The 21,898-nt window shown below is 41.0% G+C and overlaps 1 protein-coding gene across 1 annotated transcript in view; it reads left to right on the top strand.

The window, feature by feature from the left end:
- Positions 1-14,742: 14,742 nt before the first annotated feature.
- The window catches only part of siah1 (siah E3 ubiquitin protein ligase 1), a 50,427-nt gene continuing 43,271 nt past the window's right edge, over positions 14,743-21,898 (top strand). The window contains exon 1 of the mRNA XM_061970265.1: positions 14,743-14,966. The gene's annotated coding sequence lies outside the window, so the exon portion shown is untranslated. The remainder of the gene's footprint in view (positions 14,967-21,898) is intronic.

Below are 21,898 nucleotides of genomic sequence, written 5' to 3' on the forward strand. Positions count from 1 at the left end.
AAGTGACACAGGTGGGTTAAAAGTGGTTTAAAAGTTTAAACTGAATCTGTAATCATGCTCTAATAACGGTATCACAGATTTGGAGTAAAATTGCCAACAAAATTCATTTATTTATTATTCTTCTCTTAACTCTAGGACCCAAGTGCCTCTGCAGTGAAGAAGAGAGATGTGACTGTGAGATGCCTCATAGAGTACATGGGAGATAGTGGACAGGAGCTAATCTTTGACTACTGTAAGTATTGTTTAAAAGCAGGTTTGGATCAGTCTGATGTACAAGCTTAAATTGGGTTTACTTTTATGTGAACTGACTGAACCAGCAGTTGTCAGGTGGAGGTCGAGCATGCAGCTAGTTGGCAAGAGCCCCAGGATAGCCAATTAGCATAGCACCACAGAGTGATGCCTTTCTGTCTTGTGTTTCTGTTTGCCCTAAAAAAACAATGCAAACAAAAAATACTCCCCTTAAACAAGCATTAAAACATTTACTCTCTCTCTCTCTCTCTATATATATATATACAGGTAAAAGCCAGTAAATTAGAATATTTTGAAAAACTTGATTTATTTCAGTAATTGCATTCAAAAGGTGTAACTTGTACATTATATTTATTCATTGCACACAGACTGATGCTTTCAAATGTTTATTTCATTTAATTTTGATGATTTGAAGTGGCAACAAATGAAAATCCAAAATTCCGTGTGTCACAAAATTAGAATATTACTTAAGGCTAATACAAAAAAGGGATTTTTAGAAATGTTGGCCAACTGAAAAGTATGAAAATGAAAAATATGAGCATGTACAATACTCAATACTTGGTTGGAGCTCCTTTTGCCTCAATTACTGCGTTAATGCGGCGTGGCATGGAGTCGATGAGTTTCTGGCACTGCTCAGGTGTTATGAGAGCCCAGGTTGCTCTGATAGTGGCCTTCAACTCTTCCGCGTTTTTGGGTCTGGCATTCTGCATCTTCCTTTTCACAATACCCCACAGATTTTCTATGGGGCTAAGGTCAGGGGAGTTGGCGGGCCAATTTAGAACAGAAATACCATGGTCCGTAAACCAGGCACGGGTAGATTTTGCGCTGTGTGCAGGCGCCAAGTCCTGTTGGAACTTGAAATCTCCATCTCCATAGAGCAGGTCAGCAGCAGGAAGCATGAAGTGCTCTAAAACTTGCTGGTAGACGGCTGCGTTGACCCTGGATCTCAGGAAACAGAGTGGACCGACACCAGCAGATGACATGGCACCCCAAACCATCACTGATGGTGGAAACTTTACACTAGACTTCAGGCAACGTGGATCCTGTGCCTCTCCTGTCTTCCTCCAGACTCTGGGACCTCGATTTCCAAAGGAAATGCAACATTTGCATGGTTGGGTGATGGTTTGGGGTGCCATGTCATCTGCTGGTGTCGGTCCACTCTGTTTCCTGAGATCCAGGGTCAACGCAGCCGTCTACCAGCAAGTTTTAGAGCACTTCATGCTTCCTGCTGCTGACCTGCTCTATGGAGATGGAGATTTCAAGTTCCAACAGGACTTGGCGCCTGCACACAGCGCAAAATCTACCCGTGCCTGGTTTACGGACCATGGTATTTCTGTTCTAAATTGGCCCGCCAACTCCCCTGACCTTAGCCCCATAGAAAATCTGTGGGGTATTGTGAAAAGGAAGATGCAGAATGCCAGACCCAAAAACGCAGAAGAGTTGAAGGCCACTATCAGAGCAACCTGGGTTCTCATAACACCTGAGCAGTGCCAGAAACTCTTCGACTCCATGCCACGCCGCATTAACGCAGTAATTGAGGCAAAAGGAGCTCCAACCAAGTATTGAGTATTGTACATGCTCATATTTTTCATTTTCATACTTTTCAGTTGGCCAACATTTCTAAAAATCCCTTTTTTGTATTAGCCTTAAGTAATATTCTAATTTTGTGACACACGGAATTTTGGATTTTCATTTGTTGCCACTTCAAATCATCAAAATTAAATGAAATAAACATTTGAATGCATCAGTCTGTGTGCAATGAATAAATATAATGTACAAGTTACACCTTTTGAATGCAATTACTGAAATAAATCAAGTTTTTCAAAATATTCTAATTTACTGGCTTTTACCTGTATATATATATATATATATAAAACATATTACTGTTTGTTTGTTTGTTTGTTTGTTTTAATTTCCGGTGGTTCTATTCAGGTTTTTTATATGCAAATTAGAAATGCCAATAAGAAACATGTGGCTGGAAATGCATCTATTGTACCAAGTTTAATGTACAAGATCTCAAATTAGAATTCAAAAGTTTTCAAAATGGTCATCACAAAAGTAATCATTATCTGAATTAAATCACACAACTTATATTACTGTAAATATAAAATTAGATGTTTGTTTTTTTAATTACTGTTTTTGTATCTCAAAGGGAACTGCAGAGACCGCTGTTCATGAGGACCTGGAAATGAAGAATATGAGCATCTACATCTGTTGTGAGACAAATGCAGTAGGAATCATCATTGAGGGAGTACCAGTCCTTACTCATCTTGGAAACCTGGTCAAAGCATGCTGCCTACTTCTGGGGTTGACGTATGCACTTAATCTTGAGTATCCATCCAAACTTTCCAAAACATTTGAGGTGTTTCAAAGACTTTTTGTGGGACTTGACACACTGCGCCCAAAACCAACCCCCAAATTCATGACTCTCAAAAACAAGCTTCTAGCTTAGGCAGTGAGCCATGACTGTCAGCTTGCACTTTTGAACAGCTATTTTCTTGTGTCTGTTCAAAATCATTATACATTGTTCATTGAGTGGAATTCTTCAGAATGTTGTAACGGTTTGTCCTGTTCAGGTTTTATACAAAGCTCCAGGTCATCGTTTCTGGTGTGTAAATTAAGTTTTTTTATGTTTTATACACACTAAATTGCCCCACTGTGAAGCTCCAGCTGGTCAGAAGGAGGGATCTGTGAGTTGTTTAAGTTAAAATGTTTCAAAATATACACACTGAAAGACACTACAGTGAAGGTGTTCTGCTTGTGAATTGTTACAGAAGTACAGATAATCTTAATGTTAAATTGTTTTAGCAAGAAACTGTACTGTGAATGTTCTAAGTAAAACTTGAGATGCTGAGGTCATGCATTCTTTTATGCACTAAATACTGATGTTTCTTGACTGTTAATACTGTCCAGCTTATTGACAGGTTTGGATATGGCTTATGAAAATGTTTTAATATGTATACGGTTAAAAAAAGAAAACTACTGTGAAGGTGTTCTATACAGCACTTTAAAAAGTTGAGGTCATGCATTCTTGTATAATATGGATGTTGACTGTTCATACTGTCCAGCTCATTGCCACTGTTTTTATATGGTAATGATTTAATAAAGGTTGGAATTTGATATGTCTTGATTTTTTTATTATTATTCTAAGTAATTATTTTAAGCAGTTTCCATTTTCAAAACAAAGAAAGGGTAAGTTGGTCAAAATTAATAAAATTGAGTACAAAAATTATTTTTTCATTTAAATGTTACTTATTTTAATTAAGTCTTGTGTGTTTAATATGCTGATGTTTTTTCATTGATTTTACTCAATTTCTTGGCTTTTTCTGTAAACGCAACTTAATCTTTTTGCATAAATCGAAATGCATATTATTAAGTTCTACTTACTCAAAATACCAATTAGTTGACTAAACTAACAAAAATTGCTTGGAAAATGTTGCCTTACTTTTATTGAGTTAGATCTAGGCAACAGTTTTTACAGTGTGAGTTAGTAACTGAGTTACTTTTGAAATAGAGTGACTAGTAACTGTAACTAGTTACTGGTTTTCAGTAACTAACCCAACACTGTCTAAGTTACATTTAAACCAGTGTGAGTGGCACTGGGAGCATGTGGGTAAAGTGTCTTGCCCAAAGACACAACGGAAGTGACTAGGATGGCGGAAGCGGAGATCGAACCTGGAACCCTCAAGTTGCTGGTACGGCTGCTCTACCAACTGAGCCACGTCCCTACTGCCTCAGTCTACCGCCAGCCACCTGCGCTGATTGGAGTGGCGGCAGCCAATCCAGAGGGCACTTAAAGTCAGCTGGCACGTCATTTTTAAACAGTGTCATGTGGGTTAAATTGGAAATGCAATTGCGACATCCAGTGGACATATTTAGAATAGCAGTTTCTGTCATTAAAAAAATTGCAGCTCATTTTTATATTTAGTAAACTTATTTTGCGGGCCACGGGCCGGATTAAACCTTTTCTCAGGCCTGTTTTAGATCACTACTTAATTTAGGAGCTGGGAGTTGTGAAGAGATTGTGGGAGCACAATTCACTGCATGTAAAATTATTGCTTGTTGATTGATATAATGAGAAAAGTGTGCACAGCATTTAAAAAAAAAAATTCCGCGTATGTACATTCTGAATTCTGTGCCTATTTACATTGGAATCCACGCACAGTTTTAATAAATGAGGCCCCAGGTTAGCTGTTTTCTTATTACTAGAAAGTGCCCATTTCAGTCGACCTTGACCTATGTGGTTTTTGTCAAACTCACATTTTGGAGTGGGTCCTTTCTATGAAAAATCATATGTGTTTAGGTTGGAGGCCGAGTCAACCAAGTTTCGACATACTGTACTAAAGTCGGCTCACACTTTGAGCTGATCAACACACTGATGAAGGAACAATGGAATCTGATAACAGCAAATGACTCAATCAAGTCCTCATCAAATGCTGTAATACAAGCTTTCAGGTACCATATTTTCCGGACCATAGGGCGCACTGGATTAAAAGGCTTACTGCCGATGAGTGGGTCGAGTCAGGTCTATTTTCATACAAAAGGCGCACCAGATTATAAGTCACATTAAAGGGGTCATATTATTATTTAATTTTTTTTCTAAATGTAAAAGACTTCCTTGCGGTCTACATAACATGTAATGGTAGTTCTTTGGTCAAAATGTTGCATAGATGATGTTTTACAGATCATCTTCAAGCCGATTTCTGACAGTTGCTTCTGAATGCTCCGTTTTGTGGGCGGTCTTATTTACGTGGCTCACCTTCGACAGCGTCTTCTCCCCGTCATCTTTGTTGTAGCGGTGTAGCGTGCAAGGACGGGAGTGGAAGAAGTGTCAAAAGATGGCGCTAACTGTTTAAATGACATTCAGACTTTACTTCAATCAATAACGGAGCAGCATCTCCTCATCCGTGGCTCACTAGTGCAACAACAACGCCGGAAATGTGTCCCGTGAAAAAACGTCCGACCGGAACTCTCTAATAATTAAAGTTCCTTGGGTGAATAATGTAACTCACTACACCGGTATGTTTTAACTCTTTCATAGCGAGTTTACTGACAGATATAAGTAAGAACATGACACTATTTTATATTAGAAATGGCAACAGTGGAGGATGAACGGATGGGGACGGCATGGCACAGTTGGGAGAGTGGCCGTGCCAGCAACCTGAGGGTTCCTGGTTCGATCCCCAGCTTCTACCAACCTAGTCACGTCCTCTGTGTCCTTGAGCAAGACACTTCACCCTTGCTCCTGATGGGTCGTGTTTAGCGCCTTGCAAGGCAGCTCCCGCCATCAGTGTGTGAATGGGTGAATGTGGAAATAGTGTCAAGTCCTTTGAGTACCTTGATTTGATTTGATTTTAGATTTTTATTAAGGATCCCCATTAGCTGGTTGCCTCAAAAACCCACTAGTCTTCCTGGGGTCCACAATTCAATACAATTACAAGTAAAAGCATATAATTATAACTACACAATACAGAAAAAAATAAAAGCATCAATAAGAAAACAAGCAAACAATTTACAGTCACAGAATCATCCTTGAGGGTAGAAAAGCGCTATACAAGTATAATCCATTTTCCATTTACCATGAATGTCCCACAACAAGAAGATAGGGAAAAAGAAGAAGCTTATCGACTACGGGTCGTCAAGGACTACAAAGGCGGATGCGCGCAAATTTTCAGGACTTGTGCATATTCCAAATACAGATCAGCAGGTACCAGAAGGTAAGAAAAGTTGCTTTTGCATAATACTGCGAAACAAAACGCCAGATAATATGTCTTACCTTACACACACACTATAATAATACTCCAGTGACGTGCAGTCACTAGAGGCAGGTGAGGCAGGGCCTCACCTGCCATCATGGAAAGAAAAAAAATGTAAAAAGAAAAAAAAAAAAAAAAATTGTTAAATGTATCCAGTGATTATACTATAAAGTTATTTTCCATTTAACTTCACCAGTTTTAGATTATTTTTTATTCAAAATCGCTGAATTTTCACATTTGCCGTTCAAATACTGAGAAAAGACGGTGCGGTGATCAGCAGCCAGTTGAGGCACAACTGCCAATAAAACTGGTGCTTTACAGAGAGTAAATGGGACAATGAAAAAGGAGGATTACCTCCAAATTCTTCAGGACAACTTAAAATCATCAGCCCGGAGGTTGGGTCTTGGGCGTAGTTGGATGTTTCAACAGGACAATGACCCCAAACATACGTCAAAAGTGGTAAAGGAATGGCTAAATCAGGCTAGAATGAAGGTTTTAGAATGGCCTTCCCAAAGTCCTGACTTAAATGTGTGGGCAATGCTGAAGAAACAAGTCCATGTCAGAAAACCAACAAATTTAGCTGAACTGCACCAATTTTGTCAAAAGGAGTGGTCAAAAATTCAAGCAGAAGCTTGTGGATGGCTACCAAAAGTGCCTTATTGCAGTGAAACTTGCCAAGGGACATGTAAGCAAATATTAACATTGCTGTATGTATACTTTTGACACAGCAGATTTGATCACATTTTCAGTAGACCCATAATAAATTCATAAAAGAACAAAACCTTACAAATGTTTTTTGTGACCAACAAGTATGTGCTCCAATCACTCTATCACAAAAAAATAAGAGTTGTAGAAATTATTGGAAACTCAAGACAGCTCTGACATTATGTTCTTTACAAGTGTATGTCAACTTTTGACCACGACTGTATACATACAATACAGGCCAAACGTTTGGACACACCTTCTCATTCACAACCCAACTGATGGTCCCAACCCCATTGATAAAGCAAGTAATTCCACTAATTAACCGTGATAAGGCACACCTGTGAAGTGAAAACCATTTCAGGTGACTACCTCTTGAAGCTCATCGAGAGAATGCCAAAAGTGTGCAAAGCATTAATCAGAGCAAAAAGTGGCTATTTTGAAGAACCTAGAATATAAAACATGTTAACAGTTATTTCACCTTTTTTTGGTTAAGTACATAACTCCACATGTGTTCATTTACCGTATTGATGCCTTCAGTGACAATCTACAATGTAAATAGTCATGAAAATAAAGAAAACCCATTGAATGAGAAGGTGTCCAAACTTTTGGCCTGTACTGTGTGTCTAATGTTATTTTTTCCCCCAAATAAGTAACCCACAAAAATTATGTAAAAAATAAAATAAATATAATAAACCAGAAAAAAAAAAACATGGATCAGTCAAATAAGTACAGGCAAATATTGACAAGAAGCCGCAGACAACTGAACTCCTGACTGTCCCCAACACGGTGCAGAAATACACAAAAGCAGACAAAAGGCTCATCAATTATCTATTTTTTAATTACTTTTCAATCGGGGTTAAATTTGAGATCAATCTCTTTTACATATTTTAGGGTTGATTGATTGATTTAAACTTGTATTAGTAGATTGCACAGTACAGTACATATTCCGTACAATTGACCACTAAATGGTAACACCTGAATACGTTTTTCAACTTGTTTAAGTCGGGGTCCACGTTAATCAATCCATGGAATCCACCCCATACTTCCTGAAACTTCACAGAACGTCCGTCCTGGGCGTTGAACTTTGCTTGCACTGCCTGGCCTATCGACACAACAACACTACACCCTGGACAATGGGCATATGCACCCTTTACCACAGCTGGATTCCCCTTAGGGGCGATGGACGGCTGAATAGTGCTTTATACAGCAGCAGCCGGCCACTGTAGCTCCAACTCCCTACCCTCTGTTGCAAGTTTTGTTGATTCTATGTAACTTGTTTATGTGTGCTATGGCTATGAATTTTTTTCCTTCAGTCTGGACCCCCTCCCTGGAGTCCAGCCTTTGACCCATCAGACCCTTCAGCGATCCTTTTTCTGTCACCCTGTAATGTTTGTCTGATCTTGAATGAATCTCAATTTCCCCTCGGGGATTAATAAAGTACTTCTGATTCTGATTCTGATACAATATCAATCTAATTTACTCCAATTTAAGGGAATAAAGAATATCTCTGATCCAGTGGGATTGACAGGGAGGCGCTGCAGCCTTCCAATTTAGCACAATCAGTCTTCTACCAAACAAAGTAGTAAATATACCACATTCTTTTTGGGTTTGCTAAAGGACAGATGACTGAGGTGCTACCATGTAGTCATCTTAGAGGATTTAGTTCAATCTTTTCGCCAATTGCCAAAGATTTTTAGAGTATTACCAATTTCAGTCCAATACCTGCACAGAGATGGGCAAAGCCAAAACATATTAAGTTAGCTGGAGACTCTTGAAACCGATCACATAATTCCGATATATTCCTTCATACATCTTAGCCAGTCGGACATTGGAATAATATTTACGATGTATTTGCTTGCATTGAACAATGCTGTGTCTCGCACAAATAGAAGACTTGTAAGCTTTATACTTAATATCTCGTCCAGCTCTCCTCAGGGAGGGTCACTCCAAAGTCACCCTCCCAAAGTGACTTAATTGAATTCAGACATGAAAAATTGGATTGTATATATGTGTAATTGATTCTTTTAAAGTTAGCAGTGGTGTCAAAAAGGCATCTAAAACTGTGTCACTTGGTAGGTTTGGAAACCTGGGAGAAGTATTACGTATAAAGCTGCGGATCTGTAGACATCTAAAAAAGTGTGGATTAGGGAGTTGCTGGAAAGAGGCAAAAGTGTTGCCAATGTATAAATCTTTAATGTTGTTGATGCCCAGACTTGACCATCTTATAAAGGCACTATCGACAAGAGAGGGAGGGAAAGCAGTGACGGGTGCAAGACTAGAAATAGTCTGCGCACCAAAATAGCACTTGAACTGAACCCAAATTCTGAGTGTGGTTTTTACGATTGGATTGTTCATAAAAGCGGAAGAAGTAGAAGAGTGGATGTGAGAGTGAACCAAAGCCCTAAAAGATACCGGTTTAGTTGCGTTAGCTTCCATAACTAGCCATAATGAAGGTGGTTCAAATGCTTCATTTTGCAGCAAATAGTTAATAATTCTATTGTTGATGGCCCTGGAGTAAAACCTTGTGGAGGGGGGCGTGGCCTGCGGGACTGCCGCGGAAGGGGGTGTCCAGGACCGGCCTCGAAGACAGCGACGGGTGAGTAGATGGCCCAGGTTTGCCTTTTTATCTAATCACCTGTCGCCTTTATTAGCAGCAGCCGGAATGAGACACGGCAGTTGGAGTTGGAGTGGGACCCAGAGAGAGAGAGAGAGAGACAAACTCAGAAAAATACATTTTGCTGGAAAGCAAAAGGCTTGCACGATTGATGAAAATAAAACAGTGTTATACCATGAATTCCGGGCTCTTCTGGCAGTGTGTGGTGGTCCGAAGAACCCACTAGAGGGCAACCTCTACAAACCTAAAGTTTGCTAGTGCTAATCCTCCCGACGATTTGGGTCTCTGTAAATATTGTTTACGTAACCTGTGAGTCTTTATAGTCCAAATGACTATCCAATTTACGAAAGAAGGACTCATCATCATCATCATCACTCTTTTCTTACAAAACATTGTAAAAGCATTATTATTTTGGTATTTCTTATTACCCAGTTAAATGGGTACCAAAGCAAGCAACCCATATTTTTATTCCTGATACTTCACAGTTTATTATGTTTATAGTTTTTCTTGCCCAAACTCTTGCGATTAATGCGAGACAAACCGACCAACAAACCCCTATACAGGTAAAAGCCAGTAAATTAGAATATTTTGAAAAACTTGATTTATTTCAGTAATTGCATTCAAAAGGTGTAACTTGTACATTATATTTATTCATTGCACACAGACTGATGCATTCAAATGTTTATTTCATTTAATTTTGATGATTTGAAGTGGCAACAAATGAAAATCCAAAATTCCGTGTGTCACAAAATTAGAATATTACTTAAGGCTAATACAAAAAAGGGATTTTTAGAAATGTTGGCCAACTGAAAAGTATGAAAATGAAAAATATGAGCATGTACAATACTCAATACTTGGTTGGAGCTCCTTTTGCCTCAATTACTGCGTTAATGCGGCGTGGCATGGAGTCGATGAGTTTCTGGCACTGCTCAGGTGTTATGAGAGCCCAGGTTGCTCTGATAGTGGCCTTCAACTCTTCTGCGTTTTTGGGTCTGGCATTCTGCATCTTCCTTTTCACAATACCCCACAGATTTTCTATGGGGCTAAGGTCAGGGGAGTTGGCGGGCCAATTTAGAACAGAAATACCATGGTCCGTAAACCAGGCACGGGTAGATTTTGCGCTGTGTGCAGGCGCCAAGTCCTGTTGGAACTTGAAATCTCCATCTCCATAGAGCAGGTCAGCAGCAGGAAGCATGAAGTGCTCTAAAACTTGCTGGTAGACGGCTGCGTTGACCCTGGATCTCAGGAAACAGAGTGGACCGACACCAGCAGATGACATAGCACCCCAAACCATCGCTGACGGTGGAAACTTTACACTAGACTTCAGGCAACGTGGATCCTGTGCCTCTCCTGTCTTCCTCCAGACTCTGGGACCTCGATTTCCAAAGGAAATGCAAAATTTGCTTTCGTCAGAAAACATGACTTTGGACCACTCAGCAGCAGTCCAGCTCTTTTTTTCCTTAGCCCAGGTGAGACGCTTTGCGCGCTGTTTCTTGGTCAACAGTGGCTTGACACGAGGTATGCGGCAGTTGAAACCCATGTCTTTCAAGCGTCTCTTGGTGGTGGATCTTGAAGCACTGACTCCAGCAGCTGTCCACTCCTTCTGAATCTCCCCCACATTTTTGAATGGGGTTTTTTTTCACAATCTTGACCAGGGCGCGGTGATCCCTATCGCTTGTACACTTTTTCTGACCACAGTTTTTCCTTCCCTTTGCCTCTCCATTAATATGTTTGGACACAGAGCTCTGAGAACAGCCAGCCTCTTCAGCAATAACCTTTTGTGTCTTTCCCTCCTTGTGCAATGTGTGGATGGTTGCCTTTTGGACAGCTGTCAAATCTGAAGTCTTCCCCATGTTTGTGTAGGCTTCAGAACTGGACTGAGAGACCATTTAAAGCCCTTTGCAGGTGTTTTGAGTTAATCAGCTGATTAGTTTGTGGCACCAGGTGTCTTCAAAATGTAACCCTTACACAATATTCTAATTTTGTGACACACGGAATTTTGGATTTTCATTTGTTGCCACTTCAAATCATCAAAATTAAATGAAATAAACATTTGAATGCATCAGTCTGTGTGCAATGAATAAATATAATGTACAAGTTACACCTTTTGAATGCAATTACTGAAATAAATCAAGTTTTTCAAAATATTCTAATTTACTGGCTTTTACCTGTATATATCTTATACGGTCGAAAAGGTCTCTGCCATTTTTCCACTTATTGGGAATCTAAGAACACCGGAACGTTCCCCAAAGCCAAAAGGTGCTCGCAAGTATTGCGAGATCTCGCCAAAGTATGGCGAGATCTCGCCATACTTTGGCGAGATCTCACAATACTTTTTGCAAGCTCTCCCAATACTTTTTGCGAGATCTCGCAAAAGTTTTTTTTTCCTATGTCAGTGAACCGGAAGTAAAACAGACACAGCGATGGAGGAGCGGAAGCATGCGGGAGCCTACCTATCATCCGTGTGGGACCATAATACGATTTAATGTCTTTATATGTTAGGGCCAATAGTAAAATAGAAATCAACAAACTTCTCCCACGGATGACGGGTAGGCTCCTCCGTCGCTTTGTCTGTTTTACTTCCGGTTCACCATCGCTTTGATTGATTGATTGATTTATTGATTGATTTATTGATTGAAACTTTTATTAGTAGATTACACAGTACAGTACATATTCCGTACAATTGACCACTAAATGGTAACACCCGAATAAGTTTTTCAACTTGTTTAAGTCTGGGTCCTCGTTAATCAATTCATGTGTCTGTTTTACTTCCGGTTCACTGACATAGGAAAAAAAACTTCTGCGAGATCTCGCAAAAAGTATTGCGAGATTAGGGGATCCGTAAAGATCAGTATTGGCGATACTAGCCCTGTATTTACTTGGTAATAATTGAAAGCCAATTGTAGTATTTGTGAAAATAGGGGGCAGATATTAGCAGGTTGGTAGAGTGGCCGTGCCAGGAACCTGAGGATTCCAGGTTCGATCCCCGCTTCCGCCATCCTAGTCACTGCCGTCGTGTCCTTGAGCAAGACACTTTACCCACCTGCTCCCAGTGCCACCCACACTGGTTTAAATGTAACTTCGATATCGGGTTTCACTATGTAAAAGCGCTTTAAGTCACTAGTGGTTAGAGTGTCCACCCTGAGATCGGTAGGTTGTGAGTTCAAACCCCGGCTGAGTCATACCAAAGACTATAAAAATGGGATCCATTACCTCCCTGCTTGGCACTCAGCATCAAGGGTTGGAATTGGGGGTTAAATCACCAAAAATTATTCCCGGCCGCGGCCACCGCTGCTGCCCACTGCTCTCCTCACCTCCCAGGGGGTGATCAAAAGTGATGGGTCAAATGCAGAGAAAAATTTTGCCACACGTAGTGTGTGTGTGACAATCATTGGTACTGGCTTAGTGGCCACATGCGTGGACAGCACCTTTTAGCTCTTATTTCCAAAATTGTGTACACTAATGAATTGGGGTCTTATGGCCGCTTATGTGGACACTTATACTGCCATCTAGTGGTGTCAGAAGAGTATAACATATAAACCCTGTTTCCATATGAGTTGGGAAATTGTGTTAGATGTAAATATAAACGGAATACAATGATTTGCAAATCCCTTTCAACCCATATTCAGTTGAATGCACTACAAAGACAAGATATTTGATGTTCAAACTCATAAACTTTATTTTTTTTTGCAAATAATAAATAACTTAGAATTTCATGGCTGCAACATGTGCCAAAGTAGTTGGGAAAGGGCATGTTCACCACTGTGTTACATGGCCTTTCCTTTTAACAACACTTAGTAAACGTTTGGGAACTGAGGAGACACATTTTTTAAGCTTCTCAGGTGGAATTCTTTCCCATTCTTGCTTGATGTATATTTTAAGTTGTTCAACAGTCCGGGGGTCTCCGTTGTGGTATTTTAGGCTTCATAATGCACCACACATTTTCAATGGGAGACAGGTCTGGACTACAGGCAGGCCAGTCTAGTACCCGCATTCTTTTACTATGAAGCCACGTTGATGTAACACATGGCTTGGCATTGTCTTGCTGAAATAAGCAGGGGCGTCCATGGTAACGTTGCTTGGATGGCAACATATGTTGCCCCAAAACCTGTATGTACCTTTCAGCATTAATGGCGCCTTCACAGATGTGTAAGTTACCCATGTCTTGGGCACTAATACACCCTCATACCATCACAGATGCTGGCTTTTCAACTTTGCGCCTATAACAATCCGGATGGTTCTTTTCCTCTTTGGTCCGGAGGACACGACGTCCACAGTTTCCAAAATCAATTTGAAATGTGGACTCGTCAGACCACAGAACACTTTTTCACTTTGTATCAGTCCATCTTAGATGTGCTCAGGCCCAGCGAAGCTGACGGCGTTTCTGGGTGTTGTTGATAAACTGTTTTCGCCTTGCATAGGAGACTTTTAACTTGCACTTACAGATGTAGCGACCAACTGTAGTTACTGACAGTGGGTTTCTGAGTGTTCCTGAGCCCATGTGGTGATATCCTTTACACACTGATTTCGCTTGTTGATGCAGTACAGCCTGAGGGATCGAAGGTCACGGGCTTAGCTGCTTACGTGCAGTGATTTCTCCAGATTCTCTGAACCCTTCGATGATAATACGGACCGTAGATGGTGAAATCCCTAAATTCCTTGCAATAGCTGGTTGAGAAAGGTTTTTCTTAAACTGTTCAACAATTTGCTCACGCATTTGTTGACAAAGTGGTGACCCTCGCCCCATCTTTGTTTGTGAATGACTGAGCATTTCATGGAATCTACTTTTATACCCAATCATGGCACCCACCTGTTCCCAATTTGCCTGTTCACCTGTGGGATGTTCCAAATAAGTGTTTGATGAGCATTCCTCAACTTTATCAATATTTATTGCCACCTTTCCCAACTTCTTTGGCACGTGTTGCTGGCATCAAATTCTAAAGTTAATGATTATTTGCACAAAAAAAATGTTTATCAGTTTGAACATCAAATATGTTGTCTTTGCAGTATATTCAATTGAATATGGGTTGAAAATGATTTGCAAATCATTGTATTCCGTTTATATTTACATCTAACACAATTACCCAACTCATATGGAAACGGGGTTTGTATTTGTACCATGAATCAATTTAAGTGGATTCCGACTTAAACAAGTTGAAAAACTTATTCGGGTGTTACCATTTAGTGGTCAATTGTACGGAATATGTACTGTACTGTGCAATCTACTAATAAAAGTTTTAATCAATCAATCAATCAATTCACTTCGTTCTGCTCCTTTTCATTCATATTTTACTTGAATGTTACGTTGATTGATTTATTTTCATTGTATTCCTTTGTTTGATCTTTTTTTTTTTATTTTTTTTTTTTTATGAATGAAATGAACAAATGAGCCGAACGCCGCAGAATTGTCGGTCCGTCGCCAGCGTGAGGGAGCGCGCCCCCGAGGCCAACTTCCAACAACTGTGCGCGTCCCCGAGCGGCTGCTACTTAGCGCCTGGCGTCTCGCCTCTGCTCGATGAGCCTCGCGAATGTGTGTCTGTCAAGCTAACCAACGAAAGACGGACTACAGTCAGCCGCTGTCGATCCCCTCGCCGTGGACTCGCCCCTGCGTTCGCTACGGAATAAAGGATATTTCGTCCGAGGTAAGATGGCCGTGCTGTCGAGCGTGAAAACCGGGTTTTTTTTCTTCCCCCAAGCGGGGAGTCCCGGCCAAAACAACAGCGGACGTTAGCTTCCCTTCATTAGCCGGATGCTAACGTTAGCGAAGCGGTGTCGCTAACTTCTTGGCTTATTTCACCCGCTCACAGTATCGTTTGTGGGTGTTTTAAACCGACATTTTTTCTGCCTTTTGTGGTACTTCCACTGAACGGTGCGTGGAAATATGAAGTTGTTCGGTGTCTGGGATACATGCTAAGCTAACGCTAGCCTATGCTACGGCTACTCCTCCCCGTCACGGCAAGGCCTTGTGTGTCTGTAGCGCGGTGATAGCGTGGAGAACATCCGTGCTTTCGTTAAAAAAATCATATTTATTTTACGTCAAATGTAGCGTCTAATGTGTCGGGGAGAGTTTGTTGTGTGAGAGAGAAAAGTGACTCGGTAGCGATGGTGGTTGCTGTGAGTGACCAGGCTCAAAGTGGAGGCTTGAATGTCAGCATTTAAAAAGACTACAACAGTATGTCATCTTTTTATTTAATCAGGTAATCATTTTGGAGTCGATCGTGTGAGTCGAACGATCAAGTCAAATGAGATGCTCCAGTATAGATGTACACACCTGTGTCGCTGTGTTGTTTTAATGCCGCTGTGTTGTTTTGACTGCATGACATTGACCTTGTTTGTGTAATCAAAAGTTGCTTTTGTCATTCATTTGTGCCGAAACAAGACATTTTACCCCATTTTCTTCCAACTGTTGAGCAGGGTAAAGTGTTGCCATAACAACGCTGACTGAGCCAAGCATCAACAGCAGTGCTTTAACACGGATAGAGGAGCGTTTTTGAGGGCAATTTGCGAAATTGACAATATATATTATTGTTTGCTTGATTCTAAATTATAGGAAAATAGGGCTGCACGATTAATCGGCATGAAATAGACTTTGAGGTTTAAATTAGGGCAATTACCATATTTCTCGGACTGTAAGGCGCACTTAAAATCCTTTTATTTTCTCCAAAAATCGACAGTGCGCCTTATAACCCGGCGCGCCTAATGTACGGAATAATTCTGGTTGTGCTTACCGACCTCGAAGCAATTTTATTTGGTACATGGTGTAATAAGTGACCAGTAGATGGTAGTCACACACAAGAGATATGTGTCGACTGCAATATGACGCCAGTAAACAACACTAAAACTTTATATGTTCCATTGAAAATAAAGATCATTCAAAATCAAATGTAGCGTCCGGTGTGTCGGGGAGAGTTGGTTGTGTGTGTGTGTGTGTGAGAGAAAATTGTGACTTGGTAGCGACGGTGGTTACTGTGAGTGACCGGGCTCAAAGTAGAGACTTGAATGTCAGCATTTAAAAAGACTACAACAGTATGTCATCTTTTTATTTAATCTTGTAATTGTTTTGGAGTCGATCGTGTGATTCGAATGATCAAGTCAAAGGAGATGCTCCAGTAAAGATGTACACACCTGTGGTCGTTGTTTTAATGCCGCCGTGTTGTTTTGACTGCATGACATTGACCTTGTTTGTGTAATCAAAAGTTGCTTTTGTCATTCATTTGTGCCAAAACAAGAAATTTTACCCAATTTTCTTCCAACTGTTGAGCAGGGTAAAGTGTTGCCATAACAACACTGACTGAGCCAAGCATCAACACGGATAGAGGAGCGTTTTTGAGGGCAACTTGCGAAATTGACAATATATATTATTGTTTGCTTGATTCTAAATTATGGGAAAATAGGGCTGCACGATTAATCGGCATGAAATAGACTTTGAGGTTTAAAGGGGAACATTATCACCAGACCTATGGAAGCGTCAATATATACCTTGATGTTGCAGAAAAAAGACCATGTATTTTTTTAACCGATTTCCGAACTCTAAATGGGTGAATTTTGGCGAATTAAACGACTTTCTATTATTCGCTCTCGGAGCGATGACGTCATGTTGTGACGTCACATCGGGAAGCAATCCGCCACTTTCTCACTTTCGTCGGTGTGTTGTCGGAGGGTGTAACAACACGAACAGGGACGGATTCAAGTTGCACCAGCGGCCCAAAGATGCGAAAGTGGCAAGAAATTGGACAAAATTTGTTCAAAATACGAGGGTGTGGGGAAAGCCGACGAAATGGTCAGTCGTTTGTTCCGCACACTTTACCGACGAAAGCTATGCTACGACAGAGATGGCAAGAATGTGTGGATATCCTGCGACACTCAAAGCAGATGCTGACATCAAATCCAAAACTGGACAGATCAGCTTTCAGGAAAAGAGAGCGGATGAGGGTATGTCAACAGAATATATTAATTGATGAAAACTTTATTCATTACTCGCGGTTTTACGTAAATGATTTTACATAAACTGTTTACCAATAATTTAGCTTAAAAACATTTATTTTTTTCAATCATTGGAGTACATTCGGGTAGTCTTGTGTAATGCAGTATTTTGTGTCTATTTAGGTATGCTTAACCTGAGTGCTGAAATCGTGGAAAAATATATGTTCTTAGCGCGCCTGAAATGGACTGTCTGCACTCACAAAGTGCATGTTGTTGCCAAATGTATTTCATATGCTGTAAACCTAGTTCATAGTTGTTAGTTTCCTTTAATGCCAAACAAACACATACCAATCGTTGGTTAGAAGGCGATCGCCAAATTTGTCCTCGCTTTCTCCCGTGTCGCTGGCTGTCGTGTCGTTTTCGCTTGCATACGGTTCAAACCGATATGGCTCAATAGCTTGTTTCTTCTTCAATTTCGTTTTCGCTACCTGCCTCCACACTACAACCATCCGTTTCATTACATGCATAATCTGTTTGTATTGGCATCACTATGTGACGTCACAGGAAAATGGACGGGTGTATATAACGATGGTTAAAATCAGGCACTTTGAAGCTTTTTTAGGGATATTGCGTGATGGGTAAAATTTTGAAAAAAAACTTCAAAAAATAAAATAAGCCACTGGGAACTGATTTTTAATGGTTTTAACCCTTCTGAAATTGTGATAATGTTCCCCTTTAAATTAGGGCAATTACCATATTTCTCGGACTGCAAGGCGCACTTAAAATCCTTTCATTTTCTCCAAAAATCGACAGTGCGCCTTATAACCCGGCGCGCCTAATGTACGGAATAATTCTGGTTGTGCTTACCGACCTCGAAGCAATTTTATTTGGTACATGGTGTAATAAGTGACCAGTAGATGGTAGTCACACACAAGAGATATGTGTCGACTGCAATATGACGCCAGTAAACAACACTAAAACTTTATATGTTCCATTGAAAATAAACAACATTATATTTACGTCAAACTACATCCATCAAATGTAGCGTCCGGTGTGTCGGAAGAGTTGGTTGTGTGTGTGAGTGTTGTGACTTGGTAGCGACGGTGGTTACTGTGAGTAACCAGGCTCAAAGTAGAGGCTTGAATGTCAGCATTTAAAAAGACTACAACAGTATGTCATCTTTTTATTTACCGTATTTTCCGCACTATAAGGCGCACCTAAAAACCACAATTTTTCTCAAAAGCTGACAGTGCGCCTAATAACCCGGTGCGCTTTATTACGATTCATTTTCATAAAGTTTCGGTCTCGCAACTTCGGTAAACAGCCGCCATCTTTTTTCCCGGTAGAACAGGAAGCGCTTCTTCTTCTACGCAAGCAACCGCCAAGGAAAGCACCCGCCCCCATAGAACAGGAAGCGCTTCACCCGCCCCCATAGAACAGGAAGCGCTTCACCCGCCCCCGGAAGAAGAAGAAAAAACGCGCGGATATCACCGTACGTTTCATTTCCTGTTTACATCTGTAAAGACCACAAAATGGCTCCTACTAAACGATCCGGGTCATAAAAAGACGCAATCTCTCCATCCGCACACGGATTACTACCGTATTTCACAGCAACTGAACCGCACTGTGGAACGGGAGCACGTACGGTGAATATTCGCTCCACAGGGAATGAGAAGTCATCCTTCACTGTGGTTCTAGCTTGCCATGCTAACTTCCACTCATGGTGATATTCAAAAGGAAGACCTTGCCAAAAGAGACCTTTCCAGCCGGCGTCATCATAAAAGCTAACTCGAAGGGATGGATGGATGAAGAAAAGATGAGCGAGTGGTTAAGGGAAGTTTACGCGAAGAGGCCGGGTGGCTTTTTTCACACAGCTCCGAAGGCGAACACACCTTCACTAAGACGGGCAGACAGCCTCGGACGACATACGCCAACATCTGCCAGTGGATCGTAAATGCTTGGGCAGATATTTCGGTCACAACTGTGGTCCGAGCTTTCCGGAAGGCAGGATTCACAGAACAACAGCGACACTGACTCCCGATGACTTCTACGAGACGGAACCGGCCATTTTGGATCCCACGCTAGCGCAACTTTTCAATTCGGACACCGAAGACGAAGAATTCGAAGGATTTACGAATGAAGAATAACTTCAGAAGGTGAGCGCTATGTTTATTTTGTGTGTTGTGACATTAACGTTCGAGCAACATTACCGGTATGTTGCTATTGCTCTACACCATTTTGAATTTTACTATGTTTGTGATTGCACATTTGTACATTTTGGGACAGAGTTGTTAGAACGCTGGTTTTCAATATATTATTAAAGTTTGACTGAACTATCTGACTGTTTTTTTGACATTCACTTTAGCGCAGCGTTTTTTTGACATTCACTTTAGCGCAGCGTAGGCGCGGCTTTTAGTCCGGGGCGGCTTATTGGTGGACAAAATTATGAAATATGTAATTCATAGAAGGTGCGGCTAATAATCCGGTGCGCCTTATAGTGCGGAAAATACGGTAATCAGGTAATCGTTTTGGAGTCGATCGTGTGATTTGTATGATCAAGTCAAATGAGATGCTCCAGTAAAGATGAACACACCTGTGGTTGTTGTTTTAATGCCGCTGTGTTGTTTTGACTGTATGACATTGACCTTGTTTGTCTAATCAAAAGTTGTTTTTGTCATTCATGTGTGCCAATACAGGGAGTTCTACCCCGTTTTCGTCCAACTGTTGAGCAGGGTAAAGTGTTGCCATAATAACGCTGACTGAGCCAAGCATCAACAGCAGTGCTTTAACACGGATAGAGGAGCGTTTTTGATAATAATAATACATTTTATTTGGGAGAGCGCTTTTCAGAGTACTCAAAGACGCTTTACAGGATAAAACATTAAAATATAAAACAGTTCAAAGTAATAATATAAAAAAAGCAGTACATTGTAAAATACATAATAATACTAGACATTTACAAGACAGGACTTTACAAGACACAGAACACTATTCACTGGTTAAAAGCAGATCTGTAGAGGTGTGTTTTGAGAAGGCTTTTGAAAGTTGGAAGGTCTGAGCAGTCACGGATGGGTTTGGGAAGAGAGTTCCAGAGGGTGGGAGCAGCGATGGAGAAGGCTCTATCATCCCAGGTCCGAAGCTTGGTTCTGAATGGTGAGGAGAGGAGGTTGGCATCAGAAAAGCGGAGGCTGCGTGAAGGGGTATGGTGGTGAAGCAGGTTGGTGAGGTAGCAGGAGGCCTGGTTGTGGAGGGCTTTGTGGGTGAGGAGGAGGATTTTAAAGTGGATCCGGTGAGGAACGGGGAGCCAGTGGAGTTTTTGAAGGACTGGGGTGATGTGCTCAAGGGAGTGGGTGTGGGTGAGCAAGCGGGCGGCAGAGTTTTTAATGTATTGGAGCTTATTGAAAATTTTGCAAGATGAGCCGTAGAGGATGCTGTTGCAGTAATCAAGCCTAGAGGTGATGAAGTCATGGATCAGGGTTTCAGCGGCAGAGAAGGAGAGGGATGGACGGAAACGGGCAATATTTTTGAGGTGGAAGAAAGCAGTTCTTGTAATGTGGTTGACATGGTGTTCAAAAGAGGTTTTTGAGGGCAACTTGCGAAAACGACTCAAGCGCATCGCAACGTGTTTTAACTGTCTTTAGGTTATTCCTGTAATTGTTTAAGAAGTGGAGCAACATAAGTTGTTTCTCTTGTGACGTAGGCCCCCATGGGGTGTGGTGGTTTTGAAAGGCAGCGTCAGGTTGTCAATATGGCCAAACCCTTTTTTATGGTTTGCATTTTTTTTAAACTTCACAATTAATCGGCATAAAATTGACATTGCGGTTTAAATTACCATATTTTCTGGACCATAGGGTGCACCAGACTATAAGGCGCACTGCCGATGAGCGGGTCTTTTTTGGTCTAGTTTCATACAAAAGGCACACCGGATTATAAGGTGCATTAAAGGGGTCATATTATGATTTTTTTTCTAAATGTAAAACACTTCCTTGTGGTCTACGTAACATGTAATGGTGGTTCTTTGGTCAAAATGTTGCATAGATGATGTTTTACAGATCATCTTCAATTCGCTTTCTGACAGTCTCTTCAGGATGCACCGTTTTGTGGGCGGTCTTATTTACGTGGCTCACCTTCGACAGCGTCTTCTCCCCGTCATCTTTGTTGTAGCGGTGTAGCGTGCAAGGACGGGAGTGGAAGAAGTGTCAAAGGATAGAGCTAACTGTTTTAATGACATTCAGACTTTACTTCAATAACGGAGCAGCATCTCCTCATCCGTGGCTCAATAGTGCAACAACAACGCCGGAAATGTGTCGCGTGAAAAACCGTCCGACCGGAAGACTCTAATACTAAAGTTCCATGGGTGAATTATGTAAACTCACTACACCGGTAGATTTTAGCGTTTCCTTAGCGAGACATAAGTAATAACTTTACACTACTTTATATTAGAAATCGACTACGGCATCGGCACAGACTACAGTGGCGGACCTGCGCAAACTTTCAGGACTTAAGCAGATCTCAAATACACATCAGCAGGTACCAGAAAGTAAGAAAAGTTGGTTTTGCATAATATTGTGAAACAAAACGGCAGATAATGTCTGCTAATGGGTGCCATTTTGCGGTCCTTATACACACACCATAGTAATACTTGTATCTC

Source organism: Nerophis lumbriciformis, linkage group LG10 (assembly GCF_033978685.3).
Source record: "Nerophis lumbriciformis linkage group LG10, RoL_Nlum_v2.1, whole genome shotgun sequence".
In the NCBI taxonomy this organism is placed as follows: Eukaryota; Metazoa; Chordata; class Actinopteri; order Syngnathiformes; family Syngnathidae; genus Nerophis; species Nerophis lumbriciformis.